This window comes from Capsicum annuum, chromosome 6 (genome assembly GCF_002878395.1).
Source record: "Capsicum annuum cultivar UCD-10X-F1 chromosome 6, UCD10Xv1.1, whole genome shotgun sequence".
In the NCBI taxonomy this organism is placed as follows: domain Eukaryota; kingdom Viridiplantae; phylum Streptophyta; class Magnoliopsida; order Solanales; family Solanaceae; genus Capsicum; species Capsicum annuum.
The window spans coordinates 108,442,491-108,468,618 of NC_061116.1; the positions used below are offsets into that span (position 1 = coordinate 108,442,491).

The 26,128-nt window shown below is 37.0% G+C and overlaps 1 pseudogene; it reads left to right on the forward strand.

Moving 5' to 3' along the window:
- Nucleotides 1-3,726: 3,726 nt before the first annotated feature.
- The window catches only part of LOC107874239, a 37,847-nt pseudogene continuing 15,445 nt past the window's right edge, over nucleotides 3,727-26,128 (forward strand).

The following is a 26,128-nucleotide window of genomic DNA, read 5'->3' on the forward strand; positions in this document are numbered from 1 at the left end:
TCACTTTGATTAGCTTGTATAGGTGGTGTCTTGCTAGTTCCTTCTTCGGCATCCACATCTATTCGCTTTCCTATACTCTTACTCCTGGTAACCGGTATCCTTACTATAATAAGAGAAACAAAAAGATTTAATGGTTAAATATGACTTTATCTACAGCATGGGCTCTATTGCATGATCTAAGATATGAAGAAAAGAGACAATCCCTAAATGTCCTATAGCCTCATGTTTATAGATGTGGTGCACAACATACCCATAAACAAGAATCTACACAGACACGGTTATGTAGACTCCCTAGGATGACTCGCTCTGATACCACTTTTGTCACGCCTCAAATCCTATTGGGGCGGACAGGAACCCATAGCCGTGATGGCCCGAGAGAACCAACCTATAACCTTACAATTTACATGCATGCAACTATAATAACCACAGGTTTTGCCATATATGGATATAATGACTTAATGAAAAAAAATATAAAAGACAAGCCCTAAAACTATATACATAATAGACTTGGCCGTTGGGGCCATAACATCTACAAGATAACACACTACCATGCTTAACTTACATTGATCTACAAAGCCTCTAGATGATACACAAAATTTAGCTAAGGTCAGGACAAAGCCCCACCATACTATTAACTTTTATACAATACCAAAAATATATGAAACTGACTCGGAAAGCCCCGAATCAAACTGGAGCTCACCAATAGCAGATGGATATCCTGGGCTTCTACTAAGAAGGCGTGTTTGCCAAAGCACCTGTGCCTGTAGCATGAAATATAAGTCCCCCTATAAGGGGAGCCATTACAAAAAAAATGTACTGAGTATGCAAGGCGAAAAAGTAACAATACATGACATAAAGGCTCAATAAAAATATGGAACAAGTGTAAGAATAGTGCTAGTAGACCACCTTTACATTTACTTGTGGAACAGGATACATTACATTTCTTTCTTCCTTTTACCTTGTTACTTTTGTAATCCATATGATATAATGACCAGCTGATCAGTGGTAAATAATAAAACAGGATCGGCCCATACTAGGCTTATGCCCCTAAGCTACCACCTACATATAAAGTATCGGGATCGGCCCATGCTAGGCTTATGCCCCTGAGCTGCCACCCGTTTTATAGATTTCTATTACTTAGTTTAATTAGCCTTTTGAGATTGTTACTTTGGTGGTCATAACCTTATGATACCTTGAAACAATAATCTATAAATAAGAGACATGTAAATAGGATATCAATGCAATAACAATGAAGTAAGGAGTTGTGGCACACTAATGAAGTGTTTAGGAGCTAAAAATAACACATGGGTCTTATTTGAGTAACCGAAGAAATTTTGAAATTTATTAGTGAAAATAGGCATGTAGGATAGGTAGAAAGCATGTATCGAGGTGGTTTAACACATTATAGAATGGTAATAAGTTCATTAGTAACATGGGATATCATAGGTGCTATTATGTAGCACGTGTTTTTGGATGACCTTGGAAGCTTACTCGATGGAACAAGTATCTGTTTTCATGCCAAGAGTGCAAAACAGAGTATGCCTTACATACCTGGTTGTAAAACTCCAATACCATCCCAACTCGACTTCCTGAACTTTTAGATTGCTTATCTACAATGAAATATATGGCAAACTAATATTAGTCACCAAACATCACATTTTGGCTATTTAACTTCACCAAACTAATGGCTGGGAAGTAAGCCCTTAATTTATCAACAAAGGGTCTCACTTTAACCCTCTTATAATCCAATTACATTCACATACCATACATATTCATATAATATCCCCCGACACAACCTCAGTTTCATTTCACCTTCCAATCAACATACACAAAATGAAATGAGCAATAGACATACACAATCATAAATTCAGTGGTGTATCACCACATCCATCTTCTATAATTCAATACAAACTAATCACACATTTTCCCAATAGCAACCAGGTAGCCCACAACACAAACAAACAAAACAGTCTGCAACAACACCCAATCGTCCTTTAATAGCAACCTAATATGTGCAATCCTCTATCAACACATGTATATGGAAAGAGGACAAAAGTGGACAGAAACCATACCTTGATTTCCTTGGTATTTTAGTGTATTAATGTGTATTTTCTCAATAGATTAATCCCTTCACACATACATCAAAAGAGAAAAGAGAAATCCCTTAATAACTAAGAACAATGGACTGCCCAAACTTATAGAGAGGGCTGTCCGGAAATTAATTTTAAAGAACACATAGTTTCCATGGTACAAGCTCATGAATTGTTCACTTAACTTTAGCTTGGAAGGAAGTTCAATCCTAAGAACCCTTTTGGAATTATAGGATTGTTTCATAGCCAAGAGAGAACAAGAGAGAAAAACCTAGAAAGCTGAAAATTTTGTCTAAGTTAAAATGAGAAAAATTGCTGATTTCAATCCATAAATAGGAGCTGCTCTTGGACGAATTTATTTACTTTTGGGCCATATTTCGTCAATTAATTGATGTATACACTTTCCCAATATATTGGGCCTTTGTGGATCAAAAACTATTGGACCTTAGCTACCAATTTTTCCTCCTTTTCTTCTCTTTAACTTGGTATTTGGCAGCTTTGAGTATTGGGCCTGTTTTCCCATTTTCTTTCTCTTTTACTAATTTGGGATCAAATGAGTACATTAATATAAGGCCTAATCTGATACATGGTCTTGATCCCATTAACTTGATCTAAATAGCTCAGGTAAGTGATCCACCTACTAGCTTAAGTAAGTCAAGAAATCACCTTAACAAAATACTCAATTTTTAGTGCTTAACTCTTTAATCTAACTTAAAATTTGTATATACTTGGTCATATTAAACCACATGGGAATTATTTAGAACTCCATATACACCACAAAGATATATCAAGTTCCATATAAATAGAACAAGTACACACAAAAATATGGGGTGTTACACATTGATGGATCAAATGCTAGACCAATTAGCAGGCAGAGGATGGTATTGTTTACTTGATAGATACTCAGGTTATAATCAGATCACTATTGTACCTGAGGACCAAGAGAATACTACCTTTACATGTCCTTATAGGACTATTGCATTCAAACGAATGTTATTTGGTCTATGCAATGCTCCAAACACATTTCAGAGATGTATGATGTCCATTTTCTCTGATATGGTTGAAGACACTATTAAAGTTTTTTTGGATAATTTTTTTGTTGTTGGTGATTCTTTTGTTGACTGCCTTATTCACTTGGCAAAAGTTCTACAGAGGCATGAAGAATGTAACTTGGTTCTTAATTGGGAGAAGTGTCATTTCATGGTCAAAGAAGGAATTGTGCTTAAGCATAAAATTTCAAAGAGGGGTATAGTGGTTGATCGAGAAAAGATTGAGGTAACTGAAAAATTACCTTACCTAATTTCTATAAAAGGAATTTGGAGTTTTCTAAGGAATGTAGGTTTTTATAGGAAATATATCAAGGACTTCTCGAAGATTGCTAGTCCACTTTACAAGCTTCTCAAGAAAAAGGTAAAATTTGATTTTGTTGATGTATGCAAAAAGGCTTTTGAAAGCCTAAAAGAGAAGTTGGTATCTGCTCAAATTATTGTATCTCCTAATTGGTCTTAACCTTTTAAAATTATGTGTCATGCTAGCGGATTGGCCTTAGGGGTTGTACTAGGCCAAAGAAAAGATCCTTTATCCCATCTACTATGGTAGTAAGACACTAAATCCTACTCAAAAAAACTATATCGTGATGGACCAAGAGTTATTGGCAGTGGTTTTTAACTTTGAAAAGTTTAGATCTTACTTAATCGGGAAAAAGGTGATTGTGCACACAAACCATGTAGCATTGCGGTACTTAATGGCTAAGAAGGGTGCAAAGCTGAGGATTATCCGTTGGGTGTTGTTGTTGCAAGAATTTGATTTCAAGGTGAAATACAGAAAAGGCATAGAAAATCAAGTTGTATATCACTTGTCTAGAATAGAAGAAGAAGTTATGGAAAATGTTGCTAAGGGATTGGAGATTGATGAAAATTTTCCAGATGAACAGATATTGGTAGCTTCCCAAGATTTAATTCCATGGTTTGCAGATTATGCAAATTACTTAGAAAGTGATCTAGTCCCAAAAGATCTTTCATATCAGCAAAGAAAGAAGTTCATGCACGAGGTAAGAAAATTTTTTTGGGATGACCCTTATTTTTTCAAAATTTGTGCAGATGGAATCATTCACATATGCATACATGAAGTGGAGATGATGAGCATACTTGAAGCTTGTCATTCATCGCCATTTGGAGGTCAACATAGAGGGGCCCACAAAGCTAATAAGATCCTATAATGCGGATACTATTGGCTGACCATATACAAAGATGCTCATGACTATGTTGCTGCCTGTGATCAATATAGTGATAAGGTACTATTTCTAGAAGACATGAATTACCTATGACCCCTATTTTGGAATTAGAAGTGTTTGATGTATAGGGCATAGAGTTTATTGGACCTTTCGTAAGTTCATGTGGCATTAAGTTCATACTTGTGGCTGTTGACTATGTTTTGAAGTGGGTGAAAGCAATTGCGCTTCCTAATAATAAAGCAGGGAGTGTCACCACATTTTTTAGGAAGGACATCTTCTCTTAGTTTGACATACTACGTACCATTATTAGTGACGGAGGGTCACATTTTTGCAATCATCTATTCAAGAGTCTTCTTGATAAATATGGAGTCAATCGCAAAGTGAAAACACCTTATCTCCGCAGACTAGTAGACAAGTTAAAGTATCCAATAAAGAAATCAAGTCCACATTGGCGAAGATTATGAATGCCAATAGAACTGATTGGGCAAGAAAGTTAGATGATGTATTATGGGCCTTCGCACAGCTTACAAAACCCCCATAGGTGCTTTACCTTATCAGCTAATGTATAGCAAGGCTTGCCATTTACCTATTGAGCTTGAGCATAAGGCACTATGGGCGTTGAAGAAGCTGAATTTAGAGTAGAAGGATTCAGCCAAGTTGAGGTTCAATAACATCAATAAGTTGGATGAATTCTGGCTCCGGGCATATGAAAGTTCAATCATTTATAAAGAGAAGATGAAGTTGCATCATGACCGCAAGATTGAGAAGAGGGTTTTTGAAAAAGGTGACCAATGCTTATAACTCGTACCCGCATAAAATTCACCCCAATGTTGAACTTTCAATCCATAAAATCAACTTATTTTCAGCTTGAATTAACTACCAACAACCTTAAAATTGTCAATTGATATGGGATTAACTCGAATTTGAGGCAAAAAAAGATCAAAATTGAAATCTACTACTCCACTAATCAAGTAAGTTTCTCAACTTATTCTTTACTATTTTTCAAGTTGAAATGAGAGTATGTGTTATTGTAAATGCCATGTAAGTAGAATTTCTACATTTATTGATTTGTTGGTACCCTAGTTGTGTTATTTGTGATGAAATTTGGAAATGGGGGTAGACTTAGGGTTTAGGAAAGGATTTTGATGTCTAGGTGTGTTTAAGTGCTGGATATAGCAAAAACTTTGTCGTGGGTACTTTAGGAATTTTTGTTGGAGTCAAACATTGAAGCTGGACTTCTATGTTTAGTGGATACGAGACTCCTTAATACTCGTACCCACCGATATGAGAGTCATAATGAGACTCATACCCATTGACAATATGGAAGTCTAACAAATTCAATGTTCTGGAATAGATACGACTCAACCATACGAACTGTATCCAAACCATACAACCTGTGTACACTAGTCGTACCCCCTCCAAGAAGAATTAAAATAGAATTAATGTTTTTGACTTGCTTATGACTATTGTTCATGAGTCATACCTATCCAAAATTACTGGTAAGGAGGATTCGTAAGCAGAATAGTTATACAAGTCGTATCTAATAGGTACGATCAGTACCCACCACTTGTACCCAACTCAAACCAATCACATTGAACTTGTGTTTTATTTTTTTATTTTTTTCTTTTCTTAGTTATAATAATAGTGAATTTGCAGGTACAATGCTTCTAAAGAACTTCATCCTCCAAAACTAGTGCTAAGAAAGTGACCAATTAAACACCAATCAAAAGTAAGGAAACCAGCTTCTTCGAAAGCTGTTTGAAAGCTTTGGAGAAGAATATGATAGAACCACATCAACAAAAGTTGTTTAGAAAGAAAAGGAAGCTTCTAAGTCAAATGGGAAGAAGGTCGTTCCCCAAGAGTCTAAAACACCACCACCAAAGGGACCAAGGAGAAAAAATGCAATTGTGTCTCCTCCACATACATCTCTTCCTATTAATGATGATGATGACAAGGCTGAATCTAGTTCAACAGAAGAGAGTTTAAATGATGCTCAGGGGCTTAAGGTAGATGCTATCCCGATAGATAAACATGGCCTCCACTCACATTGGCCTCTTCTCTGGTTCCCATCATTGAATAATGGGGGTACCCCAGCATGTAGGAAATATTTAACACAGGGCTTTTTTGTCTATCAAGCGGTAAAATAAAAAGGGTGCTATATCTGGAGAGAAAAATGACCACTATAGGGATGGATGAATCCCTAGTTTGAAGAATGGTTCCGTAACTATGGTTTTGACTGGATAATAAAAGCATCGGGTAGATACAGTGAGATACTGGTTTGTGAGTTCTATGTCGAATATAAAGGAGAACTTCAGTGGCAATATCCACAGCGCCAACAATAGAAAGGAGGTGAGCCTATCACATCCCTCGTGGTTAAAGGAGTTTGAGTTGATATCTCTCTCATAACTATAGGGAGATTTCTATATGGGCTAGAATATTAAGCCCCGGCCAACACAACTGAGATGGACTATTGAATGGTGGAGATAAAAAATATAACTAAATGGTCGCTGGGTACCAATGATAAGTTGGTGATGTTTAGATAGATGGCAAAGTGTATAGCTTCAAATAACATGTATATTATTTAGGTAGAACGTGGTTTCATAGATTCACAGTAGATAAAGAAGGGTACCCTCAACTTTGAGGGCAAAGCTTGGTAGACACTATCGCGACACAGGCTATGTCCGACTACTGGAGATGATGTCTTGATCCTAATTTGGGTAGCCATGATAACCAGTTTCACAGCTGGCTATGCATTTGATGTTGGCGAGTTCCTAGCCTGAGAGATAAGAGATAGGGTTATTGGGGGTTAGAAGGCATTATTGGCCTACCCCTGTATAATTACTCAGATCTGCTTGGCAGCGAGAGTTGTAGAGATACCCAGGATTGATGAGATGATTGAGGCCCAAATAAAATTTAATATCGGGCTAATTCGTGATGTGGTAAACCCTCTGGCCAAAATTATATGATAGGGTGTAGATGCTATGGCAGGAGTATTTCTGCAAGAAAACCAGACAGATACCCCTATTCTAGCTGAGGCTATTAATATAGGTACATAGACTGAGGAAAAACCCACAGATATAGCGGGCACATTCAGTGCCAGTCTATTCTATTCCACCTAGGCCACGGGGCATTCCTCTTGGTGTTTTGATAATTTCTTAGGCTGCTTGGACAGAGGTTATGACCCAACTAGGTACGCTCACTGCAAAGGTAGGCCATATGAAGGGCGGATTATGAAGTTGGATGGATCGATAGTTTAAGGCACATAATAAACGAGTCCAAGGGTGCCTAGATATACTTGAGTCAAGGATTACTCGACAGCTAGGTACTAGGCAGGCGACCAATATTGTTGATGTCCGAGCAAAGATTGCTGAGATAAAAAATATGGTCACTGAGTTGTATGAGAGGCTGATTGTTGTTGAGATAGTTGTGGAGACTCGAATTCCCACAATCGAGGTGCCTTGCATTTGGGTAGATCCGATGGCTGTACAAGTTAAAGAGACTAAAGAAGAGAAAAAAAAGAAAGAAGATAGAAGATAAAATAGCTGAGAAGAAAGCCAGACTCGAGAGTATCTAGGATGAGGTGAGCCAAGAAGATGGCATAGAAGTTGGTGGGTCGAGAGCTCTAGTTACTGATACTAAGAGGGTTGCTATTTTTTCCCTACTACTGTTGATTCAGTCCCAGTTATTAGGATGGTAGCTGACAAGAGTGGGACCTGACTTGATGGCCCATGTTCTGATGTTGATGCTCCGGCATCTTGAGCGCCTAGATATGACTCTTATCCTTACTCTATTTTATTTTTGTAACAGTAGGGAAAATGAAACATTCTTTAGTTGGGGGCGGGATTATTCTGAATACTTTGGGGAGCAATTTGAAAATTTTTAGATGTAGCTAAGACTAAAAGTCTGTTATGACTTGCGGGTTGATGTGGGCAGCTGAGATAGGGAGTAGATCAGTGCACCTATGGCAGCGGATTTTTGATTTTTGATTATCATTAATAGATTTTGAAAATTTTTTGATGTATTAAAAGATTTTGATTCTGTTTCTATTTTTACTTTGTGATTGATGAAGCACTGCTGATTTTTGAAATGCTATTATGAAAAGTGGTGTTAACTTTATGCTGAAAAGAATAAAAAATGTTGCAAATTTTGAACCCTCTTAAAAATTTTGTTTTAGTAATTGCGTGATTTGTATATTTGTATGAAACTTTCAAGTATCTAATAATGGCATTAGGATTAAGGATAATACAGTTTAGGACAAAATAATTGCATAGTTGGATAACTAGTACCTAGTAGTGTAGCCCTGTGCAAGTGTGTGTCAGGTTTACTGAGTTCTCGGTGGTGCTGGAATCTAGAACTTGCTTGATTGATTTTACCTAGTTCTAGGATGGTTAAGTAAGAGATGATCTGTAATACCCCGGGAAATTTTTTGTTGAAATTTTGTGCGTAAACGTGTTCGATTGTATCTTCTAGAATGAATTATAAATTTTCCATACAGAATGTCTTAGATTATGACCCACCATTGCGTAGAGTATCGAATAATATTTCCAATGATATGTGTATCATCCAAAACGGACACCCGAGCGACGAGTTATGAACATTCCGATCGAACCGTGAATAGTAGTGAACAGTAAAACGTGCAGGAAAAAGTACTGAGGCCTGGCGTATTCTTTCTCCAACTTTAAATGATCATAACTCCTTGTACATAATGATCTAGGTGATCTAATATATATCAATGGAAAGCTCTGTGAGTCCTCTTTCCAATGAAATTAATTTTATCCAATTTTTCTATCGGACCAAAAAGTTATGGTCGATCTACTTCAGCCTACCAAAAGTGAATTTTTGGGTCAACTTCAAATGATCATAACTCCTCCTACACAATGATCTGGGTGAGATACTATATATGAACGAAAAGACATGAGATTCCTCTTTCTAATGAAATTAGTTTCATCCAATTTGGATATCGGAGTAAAACGTTATAATTGATCTACTTCAGACTATCAAAACAGTCCACCAAAGGACAGATTCGAGAATTATTTTATTTTTAGGGGCATTTTGGTCATTTCCCCTCACATAAAATCCGTCCAAACCCTATATTAAAGCCTATTAGAAGCATTATATGTTATATTTCATCAAATTCCCTCAAAAAGAAAACCCTAAGCTCCTATACCCAACTTCAAGAACCTCCAAAGTTCACCATTAATTCTGCAAATTTATTCAAGATTCCAAGTTCCTAGTTCAAGAACTCCAAGAACCATCATTCAAAGGCACGATTAACATCTCAAAAATGAGTATCGATCTAAAGTTCATCATTCAAGGTATGTGGGATTTTTCAACAAGAACTCTCTTTCATTCTTATGCCAAAAAGTAATTTTCTTTACAAAGGCATGATTTTTATTTGATTTTTATGAATTTGAAGCATGAACCCATATCTTATGATGATTATTATGAAATCTTGATGTTTATGATTTTGAAAGATGACTTTACATATGTGGAGATATAAAGCATGAATCTTGAATGATATTTATTATGATTTTGATATTTGGATCGTGAATCCCCATTGGAAATTATATTTTTTTAGAAAGTGTGTGTTATAAGCACGTTGATGTTGAATATTTGAGATATTTTGAATGATTCGACCTTTTGGTCTTAACGGAGTTGTTTTGAACTGAAGTGTGAAAGAAATCCACAACGTGGTTGATTTTGATAGATGGGAAGCATGATGGCTCCCGATGTATATTTATATATTACTAAAATTGTTTTCCTGTGGATTGTCTTTGAAATAATCTGAGCTAAGCCTGGGAGAAATCTTTAGCATCGAGTGGGAGGTATAAAGCGACCTTACTTCCCTAGAACTACATGCCCCCATAGGAGTGAGCCTAAGGCTGATTTATATAGTAATTGCTAGTTTGTGTGGATTTTGATATTGATAGTCCTACTCCGATGGCAAGGATAGGACGGATCTCCCCAACATAGGTTGTACGTTGGACTCCATGCAGCTCACATGGTTTATGTCGGTTATAGGATCTCCCAGTGTGTGTGTTTCCTTGTGTATATGGTGAATGGTGAAGTGATTTAAAAGTGAAATTGTGAAAGTTATTCTTTCGAAAGATTTAAACAATATTTACATTATGAGAATTGATATTCTTGATGAACTGAAAGTGATTGACAAATTATATGATGACTCACATATGTTATTGTACTTATTTTATCCTCTCATGATTATGATGATTTTCTTCAGGCTATGTGAGTCTTTCATACATCCTGCATATTTTTTATAAATATTTATGATGATGATATTTATACAACTGCATACACCCCTATATACTCGGTTCCTTTCCATGGTACTGATTCACATCTTCGGGTGTGGGCTGCATTTTCTCAGAATGTAGGTTCAGGTGCTCAGTTTCAGGTTCGATAGTGATTCTTTGGGCACGCTATTCTACATCCTCTGTTGTGGTGAGTCCTCATATTCTGAGGACGTGATGTCTGATGCTGGTTTCACGAAATTATTTTTATTTAATAACTGAGTATGAGTCAGTTAGGGCATGTCTCAATGGCTCGCTGGTTTTATTGATTTTCTTAGAGGTTTGTCAGACTAGTATAGATGTTGGGAGTTGACTAATAAGTCGTATTTTGTTATCATTCTGAAATTCTTTTATTCTTGGATGATGATTACTCTATTGATATTTGAGGTTTATTTATGGAAACCCCGTTGATTTGTATTGAACTGAATGAAAATGGCTCAAAGGATTAGCTTGGGGCTACTCGTAGCCTCAAGCACCATGTGATGCTCTGGGACCCATTTTTCAGGGCATTACAAACTTGGTATCAGAGCCAAAGGTTTTAAGGTATCCTAGGGAGTCTGACAAGCCGCATTAAGTAGAGTCTTAATCATCGGTGTATAGCATGCCATATCTATGAGCAAGAGGCTACAAGATCTTTTGGGAAAAAGTGTGATTCTTTCTTTCAGAAGTCTATCGTGCTTAAAGTGTCTCTCTCTGCTATTGATTCGTGCTCTCCTCTTTCAAAAATATACCTCCACATCTAGTGAGAAGAAATAATGATGGTCAGCAACCTCAACCTACTGACCCATTGAATGAAAGTATGTCTCATACTGAATTTTGAGCAGCCTTTCAGGCGCTGGCCCAAGCTATTACTATAAATTTTTAGGCCAACCAGGCCCCAGCTCTACAGTAGTAGGGAGGTGATTCAGCTGCTACCAGGATTCGTGACTTCATGCAGTTGAATCCGTCGGAATTATATGGATCTAAGTCTGATGAGGATCCACGGTTGTTTTTAGAGGAGGTGTAGAAGATTACTCAGGTGATGCATGTATCTGAAGAACATAGAGTAGAGTTGGCTGCGTATAGGTTGAAAGACCTTGCTTATGACTGGGTTGTTTCTTGAAGGAAAGGTAAAGGTGAGGGAGTTGTCCCTACAACTTGGCAAGAGTTCCAGGATACATTCCTGGATAAGTTTTTCCCTTTGGAGATGAGGGAGGCAAAGGTGGAAGAGTTTATGAACCTGCGACAGGGCTCTATGACTATTAGGGAGTATTGTCTAAAGTTCAATCAGTTAGCCAAGTATTCTCCTGACTTAGTCGCTGATAATCGGGCTAGTTTGAGTAAGTTTATGACTGGAGTGTCTAATTATGTGGTTAAGGAGTATAGGTATGCTATGCTGAATAGTGAGATATATCTTTCTAGGCTGATAAATCATGCCCAACAGATTAAGGCAGACAAGATTAAGGAGAAAGATAGAATGAGAGGGAATAAGAGAGCTAGGTCCAAGCAATACGGATAGGGTCAGACTAAATCGTAGGGAGGGAGTCGCCCTCAGTATCAGGATCATTAGTCTATGCCAGCACCATCATCTGTTAGTTCTCCCATTCCTAGAGGTAGGCAGGCGCAAGGTAGCAGGTCATATGCATCCAGGTCCCAGTATAGTGCTGGAAGTAAGCCAAATTGTCCCCTGTGTCCTAAGTGTGGTAGGGCTCATTTGGATGAGTGTTTGGGTGAGAAGAGAGGTTGTTTCTGGTGTGGTAACATGGGTCACAGAGTTAGAGATTTTCCATAGGATGGACAAGGGCATCATGACTATTGCCCTCAGACCCAGACTCAGACTGTTAGTGCTCCAGTTCCAACGACACGTCCAGCCCCAGCTCAGGGTGCCTCTTCTAGCAATGCTGGCGGGTAGTGCCAGAATAGATTCTATGCTTTACCGTCTCACCAGAAATAGGAGGACTCTCCCGATGTTGTTACTGGTATGCTCGTATATTTCAGTTTGATGTGTATGCTTTGTTGGATCCTGGATCCAGTTTCTCATATGTTACACCTTTGATTGCTGTGAATTTTGAAATGAGTCCTTAGATTATTCCTGAGCCTATCCTAGTTTCTACCCTAGTGGGTGATTCTATTATTGCCCAGAAAGTGTATAAAAAGTGTCCTATTACCGTTTTTCATAGAGTCTTGTTGGCTGATCTGATTAAGTTAGACATGGTAAATTTTGATGTGATTCTGGGTATGGACTGGCTATATTCTTCTTATGCCTCTATTGATTGTCGGACCTGAGTGGTCAAATTTTAGTTTTTGGGTGCATCCGTGTTTGAGTGGTCTGGGAATTCTGTGTCACCCAAGAGTCATTTTATCTCTTACCTCAAAGCTAGAAAGCTTATTTCCAAGGGGTATATTTACCATTTGGTTAGAGTCAAAGACACTAAGTTTGAGACTCTAACTCTCCAGTATGTTAACATCATCAATGATTTTTGTAATGTCTTTACAGATGATCTCCCAGGGATACCTCCTGATAGAGAGATAGAGTTTGGGATTGATCTTCTTCCTGATACTCAGCCTATTTCTATTCCTTCTTACCGTATGGCCACTACAAAACTTAAGGAGTTGAAAGAGAAACTCAAAGATCTACTAGATAAGGGTTTCATAAGACCCAGTGTTTCTCATTGGGGTGCTCCTGTATTGTTTGTGAGAAAGAGAGATCGCTCTTTGCGTATGTGCATTGATTACCGCCAACTGAATAAAGTCACCATCAAAAATAAGTACCCCCTTCCGAGAATAGATGATTTGTTTGACCAATTGCAAGGTGCAAGTTATCTCTCAAAGATAGACCTTTGTTCCAGCTATCATCAACTCAAAGTTAGGGAGTGTGACATCTCAAAAACCACTTTCTGAACTCATTATGGCCATTTTGAGTTTCTTGTTATGTCTCTCGGGTTAACTAATTCCCCAGAAGCTTTCATGGACCTCATGAATTGAGTGTTCGGACTATATCTGGATATGTTTGTCATAGTGTTCATCGATGATATACTACTGTACTCCCGTAGTGAGGATGAACATTCTGATCATCTCTGAACTGTCTTGTAAACCCTCAGAGATCATAAGTTATTTTCCAAGTTCAGTACGTCTGAGTTTTGGCTAAGGTCAGTTGCTTTTCTGGGTCATATCATTTCTTCCGAGGGTATTAGAGTTGATCCCCAAAAGACCGAAGCTATTAGAAATTAGCCTAGACCTATTTCTCCGACTGATATTTGAAGTTTCTTGGGTTTAGCTAGCTATTACCATCGTTTTGTTGAGGGTTTCTCCTCTATAGTGTCTCCTATGACTCGGTTCACCCAAAAGAAAGTGAAGTTCTTGTGGTCCGAATCTTGTGAGAAGAGTTTTCAGGAGTTGAAGACTCGACTCACTTCAGCCCCTATTTTGACTTTGCTTGATGTGTTGATGGTTTTGTTGTGTACTATGATGCTTTGAGAGTTGGGTCGGGTTGCGTATTGATGCAGAAGGGTAAGGTGATAGCTTATGCTTCTAGACAGTTGAAACCCCATAAGAAAAATTACCCCACCCATGACCTTGAGTTGGTTGTTGTTGTGTTTGCTTTGAAAATCTGGAGACACTATTTGTATGGTGTCTATGTTGATGTTTTCACTGATCATAAGAGTCTGCAGTATGTGTTTACCCAGAGAGAATTGAATCTTAGGCAGAGACGATGGTTAGAATTGTTAAAGGACTATGATATGAGTGTGTTATACCATCCGAGCAAGGCCAATATTGTGGCGGATGCCCTAAGTAGAGTGTCCATGGGTAGTGTTTTGCATGTGGTAAACGGTAAGAAAGAGTTGGCTCGTGATGTACATCGTTTGGCTAGATTGGGGGTTAGGTTTTCTGACTCTGCTGAAGGTAGTATAGGGGTTCAGAGTAGTTTCGAATCCTCCTTGGTTTCGAAAGTGAAGGAAAAGCAATACTTAGATGCTAGTTTGGTCAGACTGAAGGAGTTAGTCAAGGACCAAAAAGTAGAGGTTTTCTCCCAAGGGAGAGATGGTGTGTTGAGATTGTCGGGTAGATTGTGTGTCCCGAATGTTGATGATCTAAGACAGAGGATTATGGCTGAAGTGCACGGGGCGCGATATTCTATTCATCCTGGTGCCACCAAGATGTACCGAGACTTTTGGGAAATCTATTGGTGGAGTGGCATAAAGAAAGATATAACAGCTTTTGTAGCTAAGTGTGCAACATCCCAATAGGTTAAGGTTGAACATAAATACCTGGTGGTATGATGCAACAGTTTAGTATTCCCACGTGGAAGTGGAAAGAGATAAATATGGACTTCGTGATTGGTTTACCTCCTTCCCGATGCCATCATTATTCCATTTGGGTTGTGGTTGATAGGTTGACTAAGTATGATCATTTCTTGCCTGTTCATACTTCATATACTGCTGAGGATTACGCTAGATTGTATATCTGAGAGCTAGACAGACTGCATGGAGTTCCCTTGTCTATCATTTCGGATAGGGGTACACAGTTTACTTCGTAATTTTGAAAAGCTTTTCAGAAAGGTCTTAGTACCCAAGTGCTTTTGAGTTCTGCTTTTCATCCGCAGATTGATGGTCAGGCTGAGCGGACCATCCAGATCTTAGAGGATATGTTGAGAGCTTGTGAACTTGACTTTAAGGAAAGTTGGGATGATCACTTACCGTTGATAGAGTTTACTTACAATAACAGTTTCCACTCTAGTATTGGCATGGCTCCGTTTGAAGCCTTATATGGAAGGAAGTGTAGATCACCCATAGGTTGGTTCGAGGTGGTGAAGTGGATGTGAGTGGTCTTGATTCGGCATTTGAGGCTATGGAAAAAGTTAAGTTGATTAGGGAAAGGTTGAAAACTATGCAAAGTCATCAGAAGTCATATGCGGATGTTAGAAGGAGAGACCTTGAGTTTGAAGTTGGTGACCTAGTGTATCTGAAAATTTCACCCAAGAGGAGGGTGAAGAAATTTGGAAAGAAGGGGAAGCTTAGTGCCCGTTACGTTGGTCCTTACAAAATTCTTAGCCGTGTTGGTAAGGTAGCTTATGAGGTCGAGTTGCCTTCCGAATTGTCCTCTGTTCATCCAATATTCCATGTCTCTATGCTTAGAAAGCATATTAGCGATGTTGTGGTAGTGGTTTCCTCTGTGAGTGCTGACATTCAAGAAAATCGTTCTTTTGATGAGATTCCTGTTGAGATTCTTGAATTCAGTGTTCGAAGACTAAGGAACAAAGAAGTTCCCTTGGTCAAGGTGTTGTGGCGAAACCAATCTGTTGACGGTGCAACTTGGGAAGCTGAGGAGGATATGCGATCCAAGTACCCACACCTATTTTCCACGAAATCCAATCAAGCCGAAGGTACCGTTATTTCCTAAATCATGTACTTTTGATAAAAGTTGCAACAGTTCAGCTGTCATTTATTATGTGTTTAGCTGTAGTTTCTTGAATTTATGCATTCTATGTTCCATTCAGAGTGAGAAACGATGTGCTGATGAGTCTAACGAATGGTTTCAGATGTATGCTCTATTCCCTATCTAATCTTGGCATGTCTAGCATCATTCGAGGATGAATGTTTTCAAGGGGGGATGATGTAATACCCTGGGAAATTTTTCATTGAAATTTTATGCGTAAACATGTTGGGTTCTTCTAGAATGAATTATAAATTTTCCATGCGGAATGTCTTATATTATGACCTATCATTGTGTATAGTATCGAATACTCTTTCCAATGATATGTGTATCATCTAAAACGAACACCCGAGCGACGAGTTATGAACATTCCGATCGAACTGTGAATAGTAGTGAACAGTAAAACGTGCAGGAAAAAGTACTGAGGCCTGGCGTATTTTTGCTCCAACTTTAAATGATCATAACTCTTTGTACATAATGATATGGGTGATATACTATATATCAATAAAAAGCTCTGCGAGTCCTCTTTCCAATGAAATTGGTTTTATCCAATTTGTCTATCGGAGCAAAAAGTTATGATCTATCTACTTCAGCCTATCGAAAGCAAATTTTTGGATTAACTTCAAACTATCATAACTCCTTGTACACAATGATCTGGATGAGATACTATACATCAACGGAAAGATATGAGAGTGCTCTTTCTAATGAAATTGGTTTTATCCATTTTGGATATCAGAGTAAAACGTTATGGTTGATCTACTTTAGACTATCAAAACAGTCCATCAAAGGACAGATTCAAGAATTATTTAATTTTTAGGGGCGTTTTGGTCATTTCCCCTCACCCAAAATCCATCCAAACCCTATATTAATGCCTATTAGAAGCATTATATGTTATATTTCATCAAATTCCCTCAAAAAGAAAACCCTAAGCTCCTACATCCAACTTCAAGTACCTCCAAAGTTCACCATTAATTCTGCAAATTTATTCAAGATTCCAAGTTCCTAGTTCAAGAACTCCAAGAACCATCATTCAAAGGCATGATTAACATCTCAAAAATGAGTATTGATCTAAAGTTCATCATTTAAGGTATGTGGGGTTTTTCAACAAGAACTCTCTTTCGTTCTTGTGCCCAAAAGTAATTATCTTTACAAAGGCATGATTTTTATTTGATTTTTACGAATTTGAAGCATGAACCCATATCTTATGATGATTATTATGAAATCTTTATGTTTATGATTTTGAAAGATGAATTTACATGTGTGGAGATATAAAGCATGAATCTTAAATGATATTTATCATGATTTTGATATTTGGGTCGTGAATCCCCATTGGAAATTGTGTTTTTTTTAGAAAGTATGTGTTATAAGCATGTTGATGTTGAATATTTGAGATATTTTGAATGATTTGACCTTTTGATCTTAATGGAGTTGTTTTGAACTCGAGTGTGAAAGAAATCCACAACGTGGTTGATTTTGATAGATGGGAAGCATGATGGCTCCCGATGTATATTTATATATTACTAAAATTGTTTTGTTGTGGATTGTCTTTGAAATGATCTAAGCTAAGTCCGGGAGAAATCTTTAGCACCGAGTGGGAGGTATAAAGCGACTTTACTTCCGTAGAACTACGTACCCCCATAGGAGTGAGCCTGAGGCTGATTTATATAGTAATCGCTAGTTTGTGTGGATTTTGATATCAATAGTCCTACTCTGATGGCAAGGATAGGACGGCTCTCCCCAACATGGGTTGTACGTCCATGTAGCTCACATGGTTTATGTCGGTTATAGGATCTCCCAGTGTGTGTGTGTTTCCTTGTGTCTATGGTGAATGGTGAAGTGATTTGAAAATGGAATTGTGAAAGTTATTCTTTAGAAAGATTTAAATGATATTTACATTATGAGAATTGATATTCTTTATGAACTAAAAGTGATTGACAAATTATATGATGACTCACATGTGTTATTATACTTATTTCATCCTTTCATGACTATGATGATTTTCTTCGGGCTATGTGAGTCTTTCATACATCCTGTATATTTCTTATAAATATTTATGATGATGATGTTTATACAACTGCATACACCCCCATATACTCGGTTCCTTTCCATGGTACTAACCCATATCTTCGGATGTGGGCTGCATTTTCTCAGAATGTAGGTTCAGGTGCTCAGTTCCAGGTTCGACAGTAATTCTTTGGGCACGCTGTTCTACATCCTCTGTTGTGGTGAGTCCTCATATTTCGAGGACGTGATGTCTGATGTTGTTTTCATGGAATTGTTTACATTTGATAACTGTGTATGAGTCAGTTGGGACATGTCTCAATGGCTCGCTGGTTTTATTGATTTTCTTCGAGGCATGTCAGACTAGTATAGATGTTGGGAGTTGACTAATAAGTCGTATTTTGTTATCTTTCTTAAATTCTTTTATTCTTGGATGATGATTACTCTGTTGATATTTGAGGGTTATTTATGAAAACCTTGTTGATTTGTGTTGAACTGAATGAAAGTGGCTCAAATGGTTCGCTTGGGGCTACTCGTAGCCTCAAGCACCGTGTGACGCTTCGGGACCCGTTTTCCGGGGCGTTACAAATATGCATAGTAAATCAACAATACTTAAGAATCTTGTTATGTTAAATCACAACCTCATTGCAGAGGGTTGAATATTGAAACAAGGCCTCTTGCCTGTATGATAACAAATAATCTTCGAAACACACGAAAATGGCTCAAAACATTACACAATTCAAATAGAACCCGAGGAACAATTGAGACCAAGTCTCGGCAGAAATAATACCACAATAAGAACAAGATAACAAGGTGTATATTACACCAAAATAGCAAAAATATGTGATGAACAATAATATGGAAAGAACAACAATCAACGGGTTTAAGATTACAAGAAACAAATACTACACGATTACAAGAAAGTAAAGATAGATAGTGTGACATAAACTGCTACAAGAACTAAGAACTAAGGTATGTATCAAACACCAAAATCCTTAATACATCTACTAGCAACACTAACTCTTGTGTGGACACAAGAGGGACGTTAATCTCCCGAAGCACCTACGTTTCCAAGCCAAGAACACAATAAAAGTGAATCCACACTCAAGTTGTCCTAGTTTTGGGTTTAGTGGTATTATCTCCACTAGAGAGGATTTTTTCAAGTGTTACAAACTCACAATATCATCAAAATCTAACTACTAAAACCCTAAAATGTTCTATTTATAGTGTATTTCAAATAAAAGTTAAAATGACCAAAGGGACCCTTTAATGAAGAGTGCCAAATAGGCGCCCTTGGAGTGCAACATAGGGACGGCTTGGGTGTGTTCTAAGCCCTTCTTCACACTTCACTTGCACACTCGAAGTGTCGGGTTCAATACATTCTCACATGCGTCCATCTTTATGGTCGTATCATCCTCCCCTTCTTAAAAAAGGATTCGGCCTCGAATCCATACCTTGCAAAATCAAAGAGAAGACAAAGAAGCACACGTCCTCATGGCATGAGGGTTAGAGTTAGCAAAATAAATAAATAACATCATCATGCCACGGTGGTACACACTTGAAGTACAACCAAGAATCCTTTGTGTTAATAATGAAAATCTTTGGTACAACATCACAAAGGAAGTGGCTAGTATAAACATCAAAAAATAAGGAACAAAAGTCGAGACTACTCCTTCCACACCCTAAGATGGAACCGGGATCAAATAGTAGAAGTAACCAAGGAAACAGGCCGAGGCTACTCTTTCCTTTCACTATAGTGCCATTCTCACAATCACACAAGACATTTATCTTTAAGAGAGGACTACATTTCAAGGGGAAGGAGTTACGGCCAAAATGTCCATCCTCAAAAAGACATATGTCAATATTCTCATCATTTCTAGTTACATGATCTCTAGGAACAAAGCTAATAGCCAATCTTTCATCACACACTATGTTCAAAATAATCATGCACTTCTACAATGATTTCCTAAGACAAGACAACAACAAACAAAACAACAAGCTAGTTAGCTCAAAATAGCCTCACCACACTCACACACTTTGATTGCCTCACACGTAGCTTCACAAGTGTTGTAAGCCAGCTAAGAACCCATAAGGAGATTAAGGAGTGAAGTCTACTCTTATCCAGAATAGATTTTGGTTTGAAACTCAAACAAATTTTATTGGACTTGAGCCAAGAAGTTACAACGATTCAAAACGACAAAAGGCACACAAATAATGCAAACACGAACAAATGGACTCAAAACTAACTTACAATCTAATAGATGAGTAATAGCTTGTCAATTAGTACTAGAATCAACAAACGAAACTAAGGAACAAGAAAAAAAACTAAGAAATCTGAAATTTGAGTTTAAATTTGATGCATGAACAGTGAATAGGTGATGTGGCAGTCCACTATTGGTTGCGATTTTTTTATTAAGTTTTTATTCTCCAATTTCAAGTCTTGACCACTTCACAATTTGGAATTGGTAGAATTTGTTTTAAGGATGGAAATACAAGTCTTGAATCCCTTTTTCAAATTCAAAACAAGGCTTGACTTTACTTGTACCTTTTCCTTAAAACATGGTCCTTAAATCATAGAAAGTGGTTGAGAAGTGATTGAAAAGTTTTTGGGTGGTTGTAGAGTCTTTCAAAACTAACATGTCCGACACCTTCTACCATCACTTTTTAGATCTAAGATTCACTTTATCTTCAAAAAAATATGAAGGGGGTGAAGAACATCAAGAACTACAACAACATTCATCAATAAGAACAACAACAATCACCAAGACAACAACAACAACCACACGGCCACTGCAATTCCACAACAGCAAAGCCACCAACACATAACCAAGGCTATAAAACTTTAAGGAAATGTTACTTAGGCCACCAATTTACAACAAAATCACATGGACAAGATTAAAATAACAAAAACATCCAACGTCCAACTCTACAACAACAACAAGGTCACCAATACCTGGCCACACTTAGGTTCACAATAACAACATCAACAATTAAAGCTCAAACTTAGATTTAGACTCCTTTAGTGTTAGTGATGAAAAATATAACACTAAAAATAACAAAACACACAAAAGGACTCCTAGATCTAAGTTCTTTCTGTCCAAACACAAAAACAGGATAGATTTGCTTCTTTTGGATTTTTCAGTTTTCAACTTTTTTTTTTAATTTTCAAGAAAGCAAGCCCAAGATTGATCTTGTGGGAATAAAATCAAGCATGCTCTGATACCAAATGATAACGAATTATCAATAGAATACACAAAAATGGCTCAAAATAGTCCATAATTCAAGTGGAACCTGAGGACTAATTAGACCAAGTCTCGGAAGCAATAACAACACAATAAGAATAATATAACAAGGTGTATATTACACCAAAACAGCAACAATATGTGATAACAACAATATGAAAAGAACAACAATCAACAGGTTTAAGATTACAAGAAACAAACACTACACGATTACAAAAAAGTAAAGATAGATAGTGTGACATAAACTACCACAAGAACTAAGAACTAAGGTGTGTATCAAACACCAAAACCCTTAATACATGTACTAGCAACACCAACACTCTTATGTGGACACAAGAGAGATGTCAATCTCCCCAAGAACCTATGTTTCCAAGCCAAGAACACAACAAAACTGAATCCACACTCAAGTTGTCCTAGTTTCAGGTTTGGTGGTCTTCTCTCCACTAGAGAGGATTTTTTCAAGTGTTACAAACTCACAATATCATCAAAATATAACTACTGAAACCCTAAAATGTTCTATTTATAGTATATTACAAATAAAAGTTAAAATGACCAAAAACACCCTTTAATTAAGAGTGCCAAATACGCGCCCTTGGAGTACAACATAGGGACAGCTTGGGTGCATTCCAAGCCCTTCTTCACACTTCACTTTCACACTCTAAGTCGCGAGTTTAATACACTCTCACATGCTTCCATCTTCGTGGTCGTGCCCGTATTACCGTAAAAAGGAGAATTATCATATCAACAGGTGAAGTATAAAAAATAGAATTATCATTTCCTTCTACTTGTACGTAGAATCTGTATATGCAAAACAACAACTTCAACTAGTTCAAGTTTAAAACAAGAACTCAATGAAGTATAAAAAATACCCTCAACACAAGATCAAAGTGATCTTTCTTAGAAGTGTATTTTATTTTTAGAAATCAAGATGAAACAGAAATTGCCAAGTCGCCCAAATTCAAGAACTTTCCTTAAGGAAATAATCCCCCTCACTGTACCCGAGGTTACAGAATTTTTCTCCCTGGTTAAAATGGCCAAATAGAACAACTATAGTGGTACCTCAAACAATTAGAATATCGTCGAACTCACTTAACGCATTGACTGATCACACAGAGTATTTGTAAAGACAAGAAGAGAGTTTATTGTAGAAAAATTCATATCAAAACCTGTGAATGAAAGCAGGTTTGTATAGCCTGTGAGATGCTTCTTTGAAAAGGTGACATTGGTTCACTTAAATGGTGTAATATTTCAGGAAATTCATGTCTGTTTACCCAAAGAACGTGTCCTTCTCCAAAAAAACATACCAGTTCATGAAATAGTACATCAGTTCATTAAACAGACATATCATTTTATTGATCAATTGCATCAGTTCGAAGCAGTGTATCATTTTAGAAAATACTGTTTCAAAATCTATATACATATATAAATGGAGGATTACTAGTGCGCTTTTCTTTTGGCATTCAGATTAAATTTACGTGAAATAAACTTTGTCCAAAAATATAGATCTCATCGATAGATCATTTGACAAATCCAAATCCAAATCCAAAGCCAAGCCGGGTGAGCGAGCAATGACGGTACAAGGTATTTCTTATTTCTTGCCTCACTTAGTATGTGGAGAAAGTGCTTTCTATTAAAAACACTTCATAGTTCCCTTCTCCCACCAATGTGGGAGAATTAGTGAACTTTCTAATTTTGAGAGTACACCTTCTAAATTGGTGTCTCCTTTCTTCCACCATTTTTCTCTCCATTTTCCATGCACACCTTTTTCATACATATTGAGCCCAACAATCCCCTACATGAATGGGGAATGGCTATTTTTTGTAAAAGTTTTACGAAAAAGTATGTGATCATCAAGCAAAGACTGATTGCATTTGGATAAGTGGGTTTTCCTTTGAACTTTTCATAGTGAATATGTATCAGATGCACTCGGTCAATCATTAGATTTGATATCTTTGACCCGTCGAGCTTTAATGTACACCTAGACAACACATGTCACACAACTAGCCTTTTACCATTTATAGTTCTCACGATTTTGTTTTTTTCAGCCATGAACACATCCTAGTTTTGTGAGAGCTTAGAGAACAGTTCATTACTAACATTCTCCTTGAAGTGTCTTCCATTTCTTGCTCACATCGGTGATTTCTAAATGTTTAATCCTATAGATTAAACTATTTGGTCAAATACCAAATTTAGATAATCATTAAAAGACTTTTCACTTTAAGTCTTATCCTTGATTACTATACATAGTCTATATCATGAGAATGGGTTGGGTAATTGACAATGTTGAACCTGTCAGACAAAATATTATTTTATCTCCTTGAACCTAGCTCTTGGGATCTCCAGCCTGCTAGGTAAAGTTACCGCCATACTGACTTGTCCTAGGCCTTAAACCCATTTTCTTAGATGTCATTTCCACTCCTTCTCTAGATAGGCCTTTTATAAGTGGATCCGACACATTATCCTTTAACTTTACATAGTCAACAATGATAATTCCACTAGTGAGAAGTTCCCTAACAATATTATGTCTCCATTGTATGTGATGAGATTTACCGTTGTACATCATGCTCCTTGTCCTACCTATTACCTCTTGGATATCACAGTGTATACATACTAGTGCCACTGGCTTGGGCCAATAAGAAATATATTCTAAGAAATTTTGGATTCATTCTGCTTCTTCACCGGCTTTATCCAATGCGATAAATTCAGATTCCATATTAGAGCGAGCAATACAAGTCTGTTTGGATGATTTCTAAGAGACTACTCCTTCACCGATAGTAAATACATATCTACTTGTGGATTTTACTTCGTTTGATCCGGTGATCTAATTTTCATCACTATATCCTTCAAGTACCACAAGATATTTATTATAATGCAAAGCATAATCTTGAGTGTATTTAAGATACCCCAAAACTCTTTTCATTGCCATCCAGTGAGTTTTGTTGGGATTACTCATGTACCGACTCAATTTACTGATAATGCATGCTATGTCTAGTCATTTATAGTTCATTATATACATTAAACATCCCAATACTCTTGCGTACTCCAATAGCAAGTCACTTTCACCTTCATTCTTTCGAAGTGCAAAGCTCGCATCCAATGAAGTCTTAGAAATACTGAATTACATATACTTGAACTTGTCAAGTATCTTTTTGATATAATGAGACTGTGACAATGCCAACCCTTGTGGAGTTCGATGGATTCTTATACCTAAGATTACATCTGCAACTCCAAGGTCTTTAGTATAAAACTTGCTCTCGAGCATTCATTTTATTGCATTTATGTTAGAAATGTCTCTACTGATGATCAACATATCATCCACATATAAACATACAATGACTTATTCATTTATTTTGAATTTGTTTGCTAACATGGTTTGGTCAAACTTCGCATGCCATTGTTTTGGTTCTTGCTTTAGTCCATATAATGACTTGATAAGTTTACGCACCTTGTTTTTTTTCTGAGAACCACAAAAACCTTAGGCTATTCCATGAATATTTCTTCCTCCAATTCTCTATTTAGAAAAGCGGTTTTCATATCCATTTACTGGATTGGAAGATCATATACCGGCGCTAAGGCAATTAACATTCGAATCGATGTTATCCTTATTTCTTGTGAGTATGTATCAAAGTAATCAAGGCCTTTTTTTTGTTTGAAGCCCTTTACTACAAGTCTTTCCTTATATTTGTCAATAGTACCATCTGTTTTCATATTCTATTTGAAGATCCATTTAGAACCTAAAGGTTTATTTCCGGAAGAAAGATCAACCAATTCTCATGTATGGTTGCTTAAGATTAAATCAATCTAACTATTGACTACCTCTTTCCAAAAGGATAAGTCTGAAGATGTCATCGCTTCCCTAAATATTTGAGGCTTACTTTTTAAGAGAAATGTTACAAAATCTGATCCAAATGAAGTAGACATTCTTTGATGTATACTACGTCTTAGATTTTCTTCATTATGTACATTCTCACTTGGTTCATTCGAGGTCGTTCAAATCCTTCACTAGACTGTTTATGTCTAATTTTATACAGGTAAATATTTTCTAAGAATTCAGTATTGTCTGATTCAATTACCATATTTTCATTAATATCCAGATGTTCGGATTTATGAACCAAAAATCGACATGCTTTACTACTTTTAGCATATCCTATGAACACGCAGTCCACCGTCTTAGGTCCTATCTTAACCATTTTAGGCATAGGAATTTGGACCTTTGCTAGATACCCCCACGCTTTTAAATATTTCAAGTTGGGTTTTCTTCCTTTCTATTTTTCATAAAGAATTGATTGCGTCTTACTATGGGAAACTCTGTTGAGTGTACAATTGGCTGTAAGGATAGCCTCCCCCCATAAGTTTTGTGGTAAACCAGAACTTATAAGTAAGGAATTCATCATTTCCTTCACAGTTTGGTTTTTTCTTTCCACAATTCCATTATATTGAGGTGAATACGGGGTCATAGTTTGATGGACGATTCCATTCTCTACACATATTTCGACGAAGGGAGATTCATATTCTCCACCCCTATCACTTCTTATCATTTTTATCTTTTTATCTAACTAATTTTCAACTTCAGTTTTATATTGCCTAAATATATCTATTGCTTCATCCTTACTATTTAGCAGATAGACATAACAATACCTCGTACAATCGTCAATAAAAGTTATGAAATACTTTTTCCCACCACGTAATGGTGTTGGCTTCATATCATAAATATCAGTGTGTATTAAATCTAAGGGATTGGAATTCCTTTCAACTGACTTATAAGGATGTCTTGCATACTTCGATTCCACACATGTTTGACACTTTGATTTATTGCACTCAAAGTTTGGCAAAACTAAATTAATC